General features: G+C 38.0%; 1 non-coding gene across 1 annotated transcript; it reads right to left on the bottom strand.

The window, feature by feature from the left end:
• Positions 1-10051: 10051 nt before the first annotated feature.
• Positions 10052-10153, bottom strand: LOC127134117 (small nucleolar RNA R71). Its single transcript, XR_007807885.1, has one exon. It is a non-coding gene; the product is annotated as a small nucleolar RNA R71 (small nucleolar RNA).
• Positions 10154-17527: the final 7374 nt, after the last annotated feature.

Raw genomic sequence — 17527 nt, 5'->3', positions numbered from 1 at the left:
CTTTATTTCCGAGGATAAACTTGCTAAGAAGGAGAAAGACCCTGGTAGTTTTTCTATACCTTGCATTTTATGGAGTCATGTGATCGACAAAGCTTTCCTAGACTTAGGAGCTAGTGTAAGTTTGATGCCCTTAGCTGTATGTAAAAGGTTAAACCTAGGAGAATTACAACCAACTAAGATGTCCCTTCAATTAGCCGATAGGTCTATTAAGTATCCTGTAGGCATTTTAGAAGACATTCCAGTCAGGATCGGTCAACTTTATATCCCAACAGACTTTGTGGTCATGGATATCAAAGAAGACGAATATATCCCTATCCTTTTAGGTAGACCATTCTTATCAATAGTCGGAGCTATAATAGATGTCAAAAGAGGGAAATTAACCTTCGAAGTAGGGGACGAAAAGATCGAGTTCATTCTTTCAAAATTCCTGATGGCACCAATTCTAGAAGACGAATGTTATGCGATCGATATCATAGATGAGTGCATAAGAAAATTTGATCAAGGAGAACCTAAGATCGAACCATTTTCAAGCCCGAATGAAAAGGATGACGAGATAGAGGAAACGGAACCTAACGAATGTTTGGATCTTACTCCAGAACATTCACCTAATTCTCAAAAACCAACCCAAGAACTTAAGGAACTCCCCAAGAACCTAAGATATGAGTTTTTGGATGAAGAAATGAACCGCCCAGTAATAGTTAGTGCCACCTTAAACCAAGACGAGACGAATTGACTCTTGAATGTTTTAAGAAGATACCCCTCTGCCTTAGGGTACAACATCTCTGATTTAAAAGGTATTAGCCCATCCGTGTGTATGCTTAGGATATCGCTAGAGGAGGATTCAAAACCTTCCATAGAACATCAGAGACGAATCAACCCTGTAATGAGTGAGGTAGTAAAAAAGGAAGTCCTTAAACTACTGGAAGTTGGTATAATCTATCAAATTTCTGATAATAAGTGGGTAAGTCATGTACATGTGGTACCCAAGAAGGGAGGCATCACAGTTGTGTAGAACGAAAAGGGAGAGAATGTCACTAACGCATAGAAGGCGGATGGCGTATGTGCATAGATTATAGGAAGCTCAATAAGGCAACTAGGAAAGACCATTTCCCCCTTCCATTCGAAGATCAAATGCTTGAGCGTGTTGCCAGACACTCTTACTTTTGTTATCTTGATGGATATTCTGGATTTTTCCAAATACCCATTCACCCCGAGGATCAAGATAAAACAACCTTTACCTGTCCTTACGGAACGTTTGCTTACAGACGAATGTCGTTTGGACTCTGCAATGCGCCAGCTACTTTCCAACGTTGTATGATGTCAATCTTCATGAATTATCTCAACAGAATCATGGAAGTATTCATGGACGACTTCTCGGTGTGTGGATTAGACTTTGAAGACTGTCTTTTTAACCTTGAGAAAATCTTAGAGAGATGCGTAGAAGTTAACCTTGTGTTAAACTGGGAGAAGTGTCACTTTATGGTTAAAGAAGGCATAGTCTTAGGACATATAATATCTTGTAAGAGGCATTGAGGTCGATAAAGCAAATATAGAAGTTACAGAAAACCTTAACCCTCCTAAGACAGTTAGAGAAGCCCGTAGTTTCCTTGGACACACCGGTTTCTACTGACGCTTCATAAAAGACTTCTCTAAAATAACAAAACCCCTAACCGACCTCCTGATAAAAGACATTGAATTCATTTTCAATGAGAAATGCATCGAGGCCTTTAACCGTTTAAAGCAAGCGTTAATTCCAGCACCCATTCTACAAACCCCGGATTGGACTAAACCCTTCGAAATAATGTGTGATGCTAGCAATTTCACTATATGAGTTGTTTTAGGGAAAAGAAAAGATAAGAAACTACACGTAATATATTACGCTAGTAGAACCCTAGACGCCGCTCAATTAAATTATACAACAACATAGAATGAACTCCTAGCTGTAGCTTTTGCAATCGATAAATTTAGGTCTTATCTTGTAGGATCTAAGATTATAGTCTATACAGACCATGCAGCTATCTGTTACCTGTTGAAAGAGTATATCTTTGGCAAATATTTTTGTATCGTATCCACAGAGATTGGGTAATATTACCGCCGTTCTATAATTCAAATGTTATAAGTTAGAAAGTAACAGGGTTGTTTTGTTTGGAGAAATATTTTGTAAGTGAAAGTTAACAAAGACTATAAAGTGGTTTAGTCAAATATAAAAGCTTGGCAAGATTGGAGTTCACTATTTCAAATATCTATGATTCCCTATGATAAATAATTAGATTCAAGATTATTGATGATGTTCAAATATCCTCTCAAAGTCATTTATGTCTAAATGATATCGTGATAGTTACTATATTGATCCTTAGACGATCTCTCCACCTAACTATCAATATAGCAACCTTTAATGTTCAATATCAAAGAATAGTAATGAATAAATCTATCTCTACAACTTATTCACTACTTGAAAATCTGTTTTATGTCTAAACTCGAGTAATCTCTCTCGACAACTACTCAAATCTGGTTTTCAACTTAAAGCAAAAACAGTAATCAATACATCAACAATCTCTATCTCATATATAAATCAAAGTGAATACATAGATAGATGAGAATAGCTACTACCTCCAATCTTGACAAAAGGGAGTTTAGCTCCTCATCACCATTGTTACAAAGCAGAAGGTTTTTGAAGAAAAACTCTGTTTTTCTCTATTACAAAAGCTCTACAGCACAATGTATGAATGATAATGTTTCAATACCTAGGTTAAACTATTTTGTCTCTACCAAAAAGGTTGACATTTCCCTAATTGGACATTGTCATACAATGCAGAAAAGCAATTCCAAGGCAGACCCAAAATGGCAAAAACAGCTGGCCTTCAAAACAGCACTTTTGACCCAAAAATCAGTTTGCTGGATTCGCAGGGTTCACGGGGCGAACTTTGTTCGCGGGGCGAACTGGTCCTGTCATGCAGTTCGCGGGGCGAACTTTGTTCGCGGGGCGAACTGAAGCTGCCTCAGTTTCCTTATTTTGCAAGCTTCATCCAAAATCTTCCATATTATGATGCTGCAATCCAAAGCTTTCTCATCCAAAAATTCTACAAAACTAACAAATATGTGAAATAACTATTCAAATCAAAATAAATTAAACCTAATTGCATTTATACAAAATAGTGAGAATAAAAGTGTGTAATTACATCAAAACTTGGTAAAAGGGACCAATAAAATGGTATAAAAAGTAGTACTAATTGGTCCCTAACAACTCTCCCCAACTTAGCATTTTGTTTGTCCCTAAACAAAAGTTTCCACCCTTACAATCAAAGCAATGACACAAAAGATTGAAACAAGGATTTACCAAGAACATTCAAATGGTTCAAAAGTGTTTGGCATTTTCTCAATTCACCTATCTCAATTCTAGACAAAATATGAATAAGGGAAATGGTAAAGTGCAAAAATCATTCCAAGGAATTCAAAGCCATATATGTCAAAATTGAATCAAGCTTACACACACATCATAATAATGATGAATAACATGAAGGGTTACTTTCACTCATCCAAGCAATTAAATCAACAACAACTCAAATCATGCGGTTATCACAACAAGTACCAAATCATGTGAAAAATGAGAATCAAGAGGTCTTTCAAAGGTTGTAATGTGGCTTAGGTTACAAGAAAGGATATGATTAAGACAATTCAACCAAATTGCCTATCCTAAGGGAGCATTCCCAAAGATTCACTCTACACAATTTCCCTTTCTTTGAGCCCTATCTTTTTCTTTTTCTTTTTCTTTTCAAATCCACACAACCATGAGCATTTCCTTTGCTTTTCTTTTTCTAATTTTTTCTATGCTCTATGGTTTCAAGGGTGATTTCTTTTTCTTGTTTCTTTTCATATTTTTACCCTTTCATAGAAACTCACTTTTCCAAGTTTCTAATCAACTTTTCACTTTACTCTCCCCAACTTTAGATTCCAAAACCAAATTTATTCAATAATGCTCCCTACTTAGACATAAGCAAAAGGCAAAATTTTGCAAACAACTCGGTTTGAGGTTTCAACTGATACAAAAGAAATTAGGATTCATTTATTCCACAATTTTCAATTGATTTTACAATGATCAATCAAATGAATCCTAAATTAAGCTCAAAGGGGGTTAACTAAGGATTATTCCTCACAAGGTTAGTTGATTCAAACTTTTTGGTCAAGTGGTTTTTCTCACAAACAATGCCTCTATCATTTTCAAAAATTTCACACAAAAATGGATTGATGCATGATTTAGCATGATAAGAATGAGTTAAAACAATGCTCGGTTTCCCGCTTTTTAGTGTACAATGGAAAGTCTCCTCACAACTGGCTAAGTCCTATTTTGATTCAAAAATGACATATACTTCAATTAATTTATGACATGGAATTTGCACACACCATCAAACTACTCATGTTAAGTCTAGAAAGCGATAAAGTGTACCTTGAAATGCCGACACTAATTCTTATCATCACCACTCGAAGTGTCCTATGCTTCTTTCTTTGCGATCATTTCTCGGTTGCTTAAAGCTTGACTTATGAGTAAGAACAATTAAACAAAAATGTTGGCAAACCAATATTTGATTAAAACACACTTAAATTTCAAAAAGTATTCATGCAATTATCAAGACACACTCTAAAATTCAACAAACTCCTCAATCTTCCTTCAACTCATCGCCATGGTCACCTCCTGCACCCCCCCAAAATTTTTGGCCTGCCCTCAGGCCACTTAGCATAATCAACAAAATCCTCTTAAGAAAGGAATGGAAAGGGGAAGTTTTGAAATTTGGAGGTTTGGATGTGGAGTAGCGAGGTTGTTGAAAGAATCTCCTAAGTTCGTGAAAATAGGAATGAAACGAAAATGACATAAAACAAAAGTTTTTTTTTTTTTTTTTTCAGTTCGCGGGGCGAACTTTGTTCGCGGGGCGAACTGAAGGAAATTTCAAAAAAAATTAGTTCTGTTATTTACTGTTCGCGGGGCGAACTGGTCCTGTCATGCAGTTCGCGGGGCGAACTTTGTTCGCGGGGCAAACTGTAAAAACCAGAACCCAATTTTTTTCAAAATTTAACACAGCAAAAACTCACACAGCAGAAAAAAAAATTAAAATACAGACTTACAACGTTGGGTTGCCTCCCAACAAGCGCTTTGTTTAACGTCGTTTGAGCTTGACGGTCCACTGATTAGCCCGGTTTAAATAGAGACACGACATCCACATCACGATTTATGTCGCCACCATGGTAAACTTTGAGTCTTTGACCATTTACGGTCCAACTCTCTTGTGACTTTGGATCCTCGATTACAATGGCTCCATAATTTCGTACTTCCTTGACAACGAACGGTCCTGACCCTTTTGGCTTCAGCTTACCCGGTAATAACTTGAACCTTGATTTGAAAAGCAGTACCATTTGTCCGACATGAAACTCCTTGCGACTGGCCTTTCCATCATGGTATTTTTCTTCAATTGCATCATTTCGGAATGAATCATGTTTGTCATGTGGATGCTTCATAGCTTTAAAAAGATTAAAGGTCACCTCTTCATCTTGTACTCTCACCTTCATTAGTCCATCATCTACGTCAATCATCATCCGAGCTGTTTTCATAAAAGGTCTTCCAAGAATTAGGGGCACATCACGGTCCTCATCCATCTCCACTATTACGAAATCTACCGGAAACAAGAATTTGTCCACCTTCACTAACATGTCTTTAGCAATTCCGTATGGTAAAGTGGTAGACTTGTCGGCTAGTTGTAAAGTCATTCTCGTCGATTTAATCTCAACATTCCCTAATCTTTTAACAATGGAGAGAGGGATTAAATTTATACTAGAGCCCAAGTCAATCAAACCATTTCCAGTGTATGTGCTTCCAATGGTCACCGGTAGAACAACCCGGCCCGGATCGGATTCCTTCCTTGGGAGAGTCTTTTGGATGATAGCACTACACCGTGCATCAAGCAGTATGGTCTCGTCTTCCACGTGTCTCCTTTTCTTTGTAAGAATGTCCTTCATGAACTTGGCATACCGTGGCATTTGTTCTAATGCATCAGCAAATGGAATGTTGATTTGAAGCTGCTTGAAGATGTCCATAAACCGTGCATAGTGTCTAGCGTTATCCTTCTTTGATGGTGCGTGCGGATATGGTAGATGTTGAACTGGAATGACATTCACTCCTTTGTCTCCTTTTTTCTTATTTCTTGGTTCGATTTCCTTATTCATTTCCGCTTCACACCGCTGCTCTTCCATCAGTTGTTGGTTCTGCCGTTTTCGCGGCGCGAAGGGAGATCGCGGCGCGAACTGAGCAGTTTCTACCACTTTCTTCTTCCCACAAGCCACATCCTCATTTTCCAGCACAGCATCCATATCATTCTCAACTGTAATTTCCTCACCTTTTTTACTTGTCAACTCTCTACCGCTTCTAGTAAAAATTGCTTTGAAATGCTCCTTTGGATTAGTTTGAGTATTAGCGGAGAAAGAAGATCCTGCAGTTTGTTCCGAATTAGGTGCGGAAGAGCGTAAGGATCTTTTGATTGGCCATCTAGGCAACTATTTGGGTTAAGTAGTTTTGCTAAAGATGCACAACTGCTGATGCCAGCCTAGTCTGCAATGGCAGATAAATCCTTTGGTGTTCGCAAGGCAACAGAAACTTGTATTACTGGGATACTAAGAGTTAGTGGGCATGAAATGATTGAAAAGGTAGTCAAAGACATTCATGGACCAGCTCTGGCACTTGTTCTTGAGAAGCTCAAACCATATGGAGTTTTTCAAGAGTCATTCGAGTTAGCTAGGTTAACTTCTATAGGCATAACATCAAAAGGTATTACTAAAGGTTGGGAAATCAACAGCGAATGGTGTTTCAAAACCTGAAAATAGAGTTGTGTCTTTGAAGGTCGGGGCGATAAAGGACGCAAAGTCTGAACCAATATCTGTTCAAGATATAGCAGCCCAAACTCAAGCCTTGCTAAATATCAAGGATACGAATAAGGTATTATTGACTGAAGTATTTACCCAACATCACTTCAAATTTTTGAAAGATGTATGCTTAAACCGTCAATGGGCTTGAACGCATTAATTGACTTTTTTTCTTTCTCTTCCAATTAAGTTAATTAATTGATTAAAATTTTCTTAATTAGTTTAATTTTGATTAATTAATTTTAATTAATTTTAATTAATTTTAATTAATTTTAATTAATTTTAATTAATTTTAATTAATTTTAATTAATTTTAATTAATTTTAATTAATTTTAATTAATTTAATTATTTAATTATTTGATTTAGTTAAATAATTTTGATAATTAATCTTAATTGACTTAATGAATTGATTTAACTGAATTTTAATAAATTAATTTTAATAATTAAATATTGATCATTTTTTTCATTATTACAATTTCAAACCATCCTCAAACTCGATTTTATTCAACTTCATCATCAACTCATTTCAATTTCATCGATTCAAAAATCATAAACTACTTAAATGTCAATTACTTCTCGATTCAATATCGAGCCCCATTTTCATACCCTTGTAAGTCGATCACTTTTATGCATCACCATCAACCTCACATAGCTTACTCTTGGGCTTTCTTACAATGAAACTCATTCGGTTATTAATTAATCGAGTAGATGATTGATACACTCACTATAATCTAATTCATCCGCAAACACAAATTCAAACCTCGATCCAATGTCGAGTATTTTATCCAAATCAAATTAAAATACCCAATCACAATCAAATACCATTTCATTTTGGAAATGAAAAGGGGGATGGCTTTGAGTTTTCAATTCCTCTCCTCGGTTATTTGAATATGAGTTCTTTTACTCGGTTAGTCAAATAGTCGTCATTCCTAATTCACATAAGCACAATCAAATCGAATCATTTTTTGAATAAGAAACGAAAAGGGAGATGACTTTGAGTCTTCAATTTTTCTCCTCGATTTATTTGAATACAAGTTGTCTTACTTGGTTAGTCAAATAATTGTCGTTCCTCTACAAACTTCCAAACCCCGATTAAATCAAAACACTTTCACAACAAGTTAAATGAAAAGGGAGGTGACTTTGAGCTTTCAACTTCTCTCCTCAGTTGTTCGAATACGAGTTCTCTTACTCGGTTAGTCGAACAACTATCATTTTTCCACAAACATATAACTTAATCAAAATATTTTCATAGTAAGCTAAATGAAAAGGGAGATGACTTTGAGCCTTCAACTTCTCTCCTCAATTGTTTGAATACGAGTTCTCTTACTCGGTCATTCGAATAATTGTCATTTTTTCCGTAAATTAATAAATTAATCAAATCATTTCATAATCAAAAGGGAGATGGTCTTGAGCCTTCGATTCCTCTCCTCAAATGCTTGGATATGAGTTGTCTTACTCAGCCATTCAAGTACTTGTCGGTTATCTAAAATACATCGACCATATACAACCTTATTTTCATAATCACTCAGGTGAAAAAGAAAGAGGTCTAGAGTCTTCTATTCCCTTTCCCTATTATTAGGATACGAGTTGTCTTACTCGATTATCCGAGTATTCATCATCCATTCAAAACACCTTAATTATTATTAAATCCCTTCTATAATTAAGGATGAAAAAGAAAGTGGACTAGATTCTTTTATTTCCTTTCCCGACTATTAGGATACGAGTTGTCTTACTCGACTATCTAAGTAATCGTCATCCAACCAAAAAATATCTCAACCAATCAAAACATCCAACATATTAATACAACTTGTCACCCCCGTGTGACCAAAACTCTTTTCAAAAAGAACACTGTTAATCCTTTCTAATGCGCACGACAAATTACTCCTTAAGCCTCCGCCGAGAGTAGACAAGCCAACGTTTAGCCTTTAGTACGCGATCTAAACAGTTGTTCGGTAAAAGACACCAACCAACCGTAGTTTCCCGAACTACGAATGCTCTGATTTCCTTATTATATCATAAGGATACGTAGGCAGGAGATTGTTGTATCTTCGCGAGCACACTAATAAAAAAACCTCCCCTTTCTCCCTTCTGAGGTTCTCATCCATTTCTATTTTCAATATATTTATAACTCGAATAAGACAAGCAAACATAAATTAACACTCAAAACGCAAATTGAACTAAAAGGTTTCCGTTGAGTACAACGGACGTGAGGGGTGATAATACCTTCCTCTTGCGTAATCCACTCCCGAACCCGAATATGGTTGCGACGACCATTATTCAATTTCCTAAAGGTTTTATCGATATTTTCCTATTCCTTTATTGGGATAAATAAAGTTCGGTGGCGACTCTGTTCGAACGTAATTTTTTCCGCGACCATCGCGAGGAATCGTATTTTTCGAGATGCGACACCTGCATTTATTATTTACCATTATTTTGCAAACCCAATCTCTTTTATACCGCCTTAGATAAACACCGTAACGCTAGTAATCGATAGATTGACGATTGGTCTCTATGGGATCGATATTCTTTTATATTACTTTGACTTTATTCGTGCACTTGCGAATCCAACACGACCAAAGTTTTTGGCGCCGTTGTCGGGGACCAACTTCGTCAAATTTCGTACCCGGTTGTTACACTGTCTAGACTAATGCATTAGCCGGTAAATGCGAAGAACCCATAGTACCGGAAATTTAGTAGATCCTTTAGCGGAACCCAAATGTTATACTCGTACACGTCTCTTACTCATCCGAATTAAGAAAGCTATGGCCGAGAATCGCGATAGGAGACCTCTTAAGGAATTTTCCCAACCCTCTGACGAGGAACCTAGTTCGAGTATAGTAAACCCCCTTATTCCTGCTAACAATTTCGAACTAAAACCGTCTTTGTTGCAATTAGTGCAACAGAACCAATACACGGGTTTCGCTACTGAGAACCCGAATCAACATTTAAAAGTTTTTATCCAACTAGCCGACACCTTTAAATCTAACGGCGCTTCACCCGATGCGATCCGTTTAAGATTATTTCCTTTCTCCCTCAGGGATAGAGCACGTTTATGGTTAGATTCACTTCCAACTAATTCAATAACTACCTGGGAAGACCTTAGGAGAGTATTCCTTGATAGATATTTCCCCCTAGTAAGATTGTTGTTCTTCGAAACCAAATAACTAGATTTACTCAAAACCAAGGAGAATCGCTTTTCGAAGCTTGGGAGAGATATAAAGAGTATGCTCATACCATGGCCTAGAACAATGGCTGATCGTCCATACCTTCTACAATGGACTCCATCATAACACCAAGAAGAGCATCGACGCTGCCGCTGGTGGCGCGCTGATGAATAAACCTTATCCCGAAGCTTGTGACCTAATTGAGGATATGGCCCAAAACCATTACCAATGTGGAACTGAATGAGCATCAATAGAGAAAAAGGAGACCCAAGGTGGAATACATGAGGTAAGCTATCTAGACATGATGCAGGCGAAAATGGACGCTTTAGCCCTTAGGATCGAGCATATGTCTACAAACGCTAACACCGCAACAGTAGTGCACACATAGTGCAAACTCTGTGGATCTAAAGGACATGAATCAGCGGAGTGTAACCTTTTGAACGACCTGAACACCGACCAAGTGAATTACGCCCAAGGTAACTCATTTTCAAACACTTACAACCCGGGATAGAAGAATCATCCGAATTTTTCCTATAAAAACCAGAACCCTATCCAAAATCATGCACCTCAGAGACCGCAAGGTTATCAAGCCCAAAAACCAAACCAACCTATGCAAGTTTTGCCCTGGAAGTCTAACCTTGAGAAGATCATGGAGAGCTTTATATCGGGCCAGACTCAGCAAAATAAAGAATTCCTAAACCAGAACATTCACATAAACGAACTTATAACATAATTAGGAACCAAGGTTGATTAGATAATCACTCACAACAAGATGCTTGAAACCCATATCTCATAGGTAGCACAAAACCAAGCCCCACAAACTACACATGGAGGACAATTCCCTGGACAACCTCAACCAAACCCTCGAGGGCAAGCTAACGCTATCTCATTACGAAGTGGGACTGCTTACGAAGGGCCTCAGAACCCAGTGATGAGAGAGACCAAAACTTCTAAAGAAAATGTACCTACCAACCAAGAAGAGGAACTGGAGGAACCTGAGAAACAAACCAACCAAGAAGGTGAAGCCAAGGATAAAACTTACAAACCACCACCCCCGTACAAACCACCAATCCCATATCCGCAAAGACTTAAACAAACTAAAGTCAATAACCAATACAAAAGATTTATAAAAGTAATAGAGAAGCTTCATGTAGAGATTCCTTTCACCGAAGTATCACCCAAATTCCGTCTTACGCCAAATTTCTCAAAGATATCTTAACCAACAAGCGTAGGCTTGACGATCCAAAACCCTTGGAATGCAACTTTATTTCCGAGGATAAACTTGCTAAGAAGGAGAAAGACCCTGGTAGTTTTTCTATACCTTGCATTTTATGGAGTCATGTGATCGACAAAGCTTTCCTAGACTTAGGAGCTAGTGTAAGTTTGATGCCCTTAGCTGTATGTAAAAGGTTAAACCTAGGAGAATTACAACCAACTAAGATGTCCCTTCAATTAGCCGATAGGTCTATTAAGTATCCTGTAGGCATTTTAGAAGACATTCCAGTCAGGATCGGTCAACTTTATATCCCAACAGACTTTGTGGTCATGGATATCAAAGAAGACGAATATATCCCTATCCTTTTAGGTAGACCATTCTTATCAATAGTCGGAGCTATAATAGATGTCAAAAGAGGGAAATTAACCTTCGAAGTAGGGGACGAAAAGATCGAGTTCATTCTTTCAAAATTCCTGATGGCACCAATTCTAGAAGACGAATGTTATGCGATCGATATCATAGATGAGTGCATAAGAAAATTTGATCAAGGAGAACCTAAGATCGAACCATTTTCAAGCCCGAATGAAAAGGATGACGAGATAGAGGAAACGGAACCTAACGAATGTTTGGATCTTACTCCAGAACATTCACCTAATTCTCAAAAACCAACCCAAGAACTTAAGGAACTCCCCAAGAACCTAAGATATGAGTTTTTGGATGAAGAAATGAACCGCCCAGTAATAGTTAGTGCCACCTTAAACCAAGACGAGACGAATTGACTCTTGAATGTTTTAAGAAGATACCCCTCTGCCTTAGGGTACAACATCTCTGATTTAAAAGGTATTAGCCCATCCGTGTGTATGCTTAGGATATCGCTAGAGGAGGATTCAAAACCTTCCATAGAACATCAGAGACGAATCAACCCTGTAATGAGTGAGGTAGTAAAAAAGGAAGTCCTTAAACTACTGGAAGTTGGTATAATCTATCAAATTTCTGATAATAAGTGGGTAAGTCATGTACATGTGGTACCCAAGAAGGGAGGCATCACAGTTGTGTAGAACGAAAAGGGAGAGAATGTCACTAACGCATAGAAGGCGGATGGCGTATGTGCATAGATTATAGGAAGCTCAATAAGGCAACTAGGAAAGACCATTTCCCCCTTCCATTCGAAGATCAAATGCTTGAGCGTGTTGCCAGACACTCTTACTTTTGTTATCTTGATGGATATTCTGGATTTTTCCAAATACCCATTCACCCCGAGGATCAAGATAAAACAACCTTTACCTGTCCTTACGGAACGTTTGCTTACAGACGAATGTCGTTTGGACTCTGCAATGCGCCAGCTACTTTCCAACGTTGTATGATGTCAATCTTCATGAATTATCTCAACAGAATCATGGAAGTATTCATGGACGACTTCTCGGTGTGTGGATTAGACTTTGAAGACTGTCTTTTTAACCTTGAGAAAATCTTAGAGAGATGCGTAGAAGTTAACCTTGTGTTAAACTGGGAGAAGTGTCACTTTATGGTTAAAGAAGGCATAGTCTTAGGACATATAATATCTTGTAAGAGGCATTGAGGTCGATAAAGCAAATATAGAAGTTACAGAAAACCTTAACCCTCCTAAGACAGTTAGAGAAGCCCGTAGTTTCCTTGGACACACCGGTTTCTACTGACGCTTCATAAAAGACTTCTCTAAAATAACAAAACCCCTAACCGACCTCCTGATAAAAGACATTGAATTCATTTTCAATGAGAAATGCATCGAGGCCTTTAACCGTTTAAAGCAAGCGTTAATTCCAGCACCCATTCTACAAACCCCGGATTGGACTAAACCCTTCGAAATAATGTGTGATGCTAGCAATTTCACTATATGAGTTGTTTTAGGGAAAAGAAAAGATAAGAAACTACACGTAATATATTACGCTAGTAGAACCCTAGACGCCGCTCAATTAAATTATACAACAACATAGAATGAACTCCTAGCTGTAGCTTTTGCAATCGATAAATTTAGGTCTTATCTTGTAGGATCTAAGATTATAGTCTATACAGACCATGCAGCTATCTGTTACCTTATGAGCAAAAAGGATGCAAAACCTATATTACTCAGGTGGATCCTTTTGCTACAAGAAGTCGACTTAGACATTAGAGATAAAAAAGGAACAGAAAATGTAGTTGTCGACCATCTTTCCAGATTAGAGCATTTAAAGCCATATCATTTACCTATAAATGATGACTTCACCTATGACAGATTGATAGCTAGGATAAATACCGCTCCCCTTGAACCTGATAGAGACAACCTTGGGACAGTTTCAGAAGTTAGCAAAGTACCATGGTACGCTGATTTTGTTAACTATCTAGTCGCTGATATCATACCACCTGACCTCAACTATCAATAGAAGAAGAAGTTCTTTAAAGATATAAGACACTTCTATTGGGACGAACCACTCCTTTTCAAAAGAGGAACTGATAACATATTTCGACGTTGTGTCCCGGAAGAAGAAGTCAGAAACATCATAGAACATTGTCACTCTTCACCCTATGGTGGACATTCAAGCACATCCAAGACATACGCTAAGATCCTCCAAGCTGGTCTTTATTGGCCGACATTATGGCGTGATGTCCATGCTTATATTGTTCGATGTGACTGGTGCCAGCATGCTGGAAACATCTTAAGACGTGACGAAATGCCTTTGAAGAACATCCAAGAAGTAGAACTATTTGACGTTTGGGGTATCGATTTGATGGGACCTTTTCCATCATTGGGAAAGAAGTGCATTTTGGTAGCAGTTGACTATGTGTCCAAGTGGATAGAAGCTATCTATGCACCCACCAACGACACAAGAGTAGTCATCAAGATGTTCAAGAATAATATCTTTCCCAAATTTGGAGTTCCACGACTTCTCATAAGTGATGGTGAATCACATTTTATATCCAGGATATTTAATAAACTCTTAAGGAAATATGGAGTGAAACACAGAGTAGCAACACCATATCACCCCCAGACTAATGGTCAAGTGGAAGTATCTAACAGAGAGATTAAGCAGATCTTGGAGAAAACTGTATCAATATCTAGAAAAGATTGGTCTGAAAAGCTAACAAAAGCACTGTGGGCTTATAGAACTGCTTACAAAACCCCTATTGGAACTACACCGTACCAGTTGGTCTATGGGAAGTCATGCCACTTACATTTTGAACTCAAGCACAAGGCATATTGGGCCATCAAGACCCAAAATTTGGATTACCTGGCGTCTAACAAGAAGCGAATCCTTGATATTCACAAATTGGAGGAACTCCGCCAGAACGCTTTATGAGAATACTGTTATATACAAAGAAAAAACCAAAGCTTGGCACAACAAAAGGATTGTGAAAAAGGAATTTAATATAGGAGACTCTGTTCTCCTCTTCAATTCGAGATTACGACTTTTTCCAGGTAAGCTGCGTTCGAGATGGACAGGCCCCTTTGAGGTTTCCAAAATCCTAAAATCTGGAGCAGTTGAAATCCAGAACAACTCCTGTAATCCGTTTGTGGTAAATGGACAAAGACTGAAGCAATACCAAGGAGGTGACATCCCCACAGAATGTCATGACCAAACTCTGATCGACCCTCCAGTTCCTACCTCTAACGTATAAAGTTCGAATCGTCAAGCTAACGACGTTAAACAAGCGCTGCATGGGAGACAACCCATGATTTATTTTCCTTTACTTTTACTATTTTCAATTTATATTTGTATTTGTTTTATATATATGTATATCTATGTGGAGACTAACAGTTATAATATTTGCGATATCATGTGTCCTCTATTTCTAATCTAACTTTTCAGGAATGGAGAATATCGACACTATGCCAGTAATCTTTTGTGACCCAGTTCAAGAGCAGCGCTACGCCGTGCTTTCACAGCGCCAAATGCTGGCCACCAGATATCTCGACTCGAGTTGCATGGAGGCATTAGGCATTGAGCCTAGTGTCAGGAATTTGTGCAATCAGTTGCAGTGGGATGAATACATTGATGCTATGCACATGACTTACAGGAACCTGACTTAGGAGTTCCTGAGCTCGCTTATCTACGAGCCCTATGTTGGTCACGCAAGTGATAGAGGATACATTAATTTCAGGTTGTTTGGGGCAGAATACAACTTCAACCACAAGCATTTCAGCGACTTGCTTGGTTTTCAGACTGCCTATGATGCTTCGTTTGAGCTCCCCATGAGCTATTTTCTTAGCCGAGACGTCGAGAAGTTTTGGAGTGATATTATGTGTGGAGGTAGTCCTGATCCTTCCACCCAAATCTCCAACAAGATTCACAACCCTGCTTTTTGATACTTCCAGATGATCATTGCCCACACCTTCTTGGGGAAGAGTGACCCTGATACGCATGTGAGTACTGAAGAGATTTTCGTCATGTACTATACCACTCAGTCACGCCCGGTGGATTGTGGAGCTTTCTTAATTGAGAGTATATATCTTAATGCTCGCTCTGCTGCGAGCCCTATACATGTTGGAAGCACAGTGACTCATATAGCTTCAGCCCTGGGACTCGATAAAAGACTATCTCACCTGACGTCTTACTGCAGCTACACCTTAATGGATATTGATTTCTGTCTGGACCGTGACCTCATGAGGAGATCTTCTTTCCAACCGGATCAATACAGGCTATTAATCGAGGGTGAGACCATTCACTACTTCACCTTACCTGACCCTCAGGTGACTTGTGTTATTGATCAGGCCAACTGGGCCTACGCCATAGAAGGACAGGGAGAGATAGTAGACGCGCCGAAAATCGCACCGATCAGAATCAAAGTCTGCACCAACAATCTGAATCTCCAGACTCCTAGCATGCAGTCCAAATTAGTTAAGCTTCGCATGGAGATAGCTCGGCTTCGCCAGGAGCTTGCTGATGTTGCTTTGCAGGTTAAAGTATCAGTTGCCTCGCATGACACTGAGACTGATATGCTGCATTATGAGATCGCCGACCTCCGACGCCAGATCGTAGAGCTTTGAGGATACGAAGACGAAGAGACTCCACCATACCCCGAGCATTGATGCCATCATGAACCGAGAAATACCGTTTGAATTTCCCTATTTTTCCCGTTACTTATTATTTATTCCTATTTTTATTGTTTCCTCTGACATTATGCTTGCTTTATTTTTCCTAAGATCTCTGAACTCGTGAATTATTATTGACTCCTCATATATATATATATATATATATATATATATATATATATATATATATATATATATATATATATATATATATATATATATATATATATATATATGCATTATTATAATTATTATGTTTTTATGTCCATTTTATTTTATTTTGTTTTATTTTACTTTACTATTTTATTTTGTTTCGTTTTATTTTATTTTATTTTGTTTTATTTTATTTTGTTTTACTTTATTTTATTTTATTTTATTTCGTTTTATTTTGTTTTATCAAGCTTAAATCAAAAACAAAAAAAATAGCATTCATGGATACCTATATGCACCCCCCCTCTCTTTTTTTACAAAAAAATGAAGACAAAAGGACAAAAGCCCAAGTAGCAATGAGCATAGCCGGCCCAACCAAATCCGAAGACATGGCGGGCGCCATGACGTAACGGGTAGATTTCCCTTTTTCACCATTTATACCTTCTTCAACCTCTCCAAACCCATTTTCTTCTTCTCCCAACTCCACCAAATTTCATAAAAAATTTCCAACCTTCTCATTTTCACTACAAGCCATTACCATTTCCCAACTTCACTTCTCCATCTCTCCACTAAAAACCCATTAAATTCCATTTTTTCATTTCTTTCTTATAAATAATCATTTTTCTCTACAATCACCATTAATGGTCGGAATGGAGTTTAACAACATCACTCTTCGTGGAGGAAAGCCCGGTGAGCGACAAAACAAGATTTTCCAAAGATTGCAAACTCAGGAGATCCTCGCTACCAGGTATGTCGGCGAAGACTGTTTGTACACTCTAGGCACATACCATAGTGTTTTCCACATGCTTGATAATCTAGGATTACACTATATTTTTGCTAGTAAAGCACCCAACTACGATAGGCTCACTAGGGAATTTTTGAGTTCCCTAATTTACACTGTTTACCCCGGCACTGCTAGCACGGTAGGTACCGTCTGTTTTAGAATGTTTAATGTAGAATACGAGTAAATTGATGCTTTAACGGGTTTGCTCGGAATGCCTTATGGTGATGGTGTTATCTGTGAGATGCCCTTGGATACTGAAT

The sequence above is a fragment of the Lathyrus oleraceus genome, chromosome 3, assembly GCF_024323335.1.
Source record: "Lathyrus oleraceus cultivar Zhongwan6 chromosome 3, CAAS_Psat_ZW6_1.0, whole genome shotgun sequence".
Lineage (NCBI taxonomy): Eukaryota > Viridiplantae > Streptophyta > Magnoliopsida > Fabales > Fabaceae > Lathyrus > Lathyrus oleraceus.
This window is presented reverse-complemented; position numbering and strand designations above follow the sequence as displayed.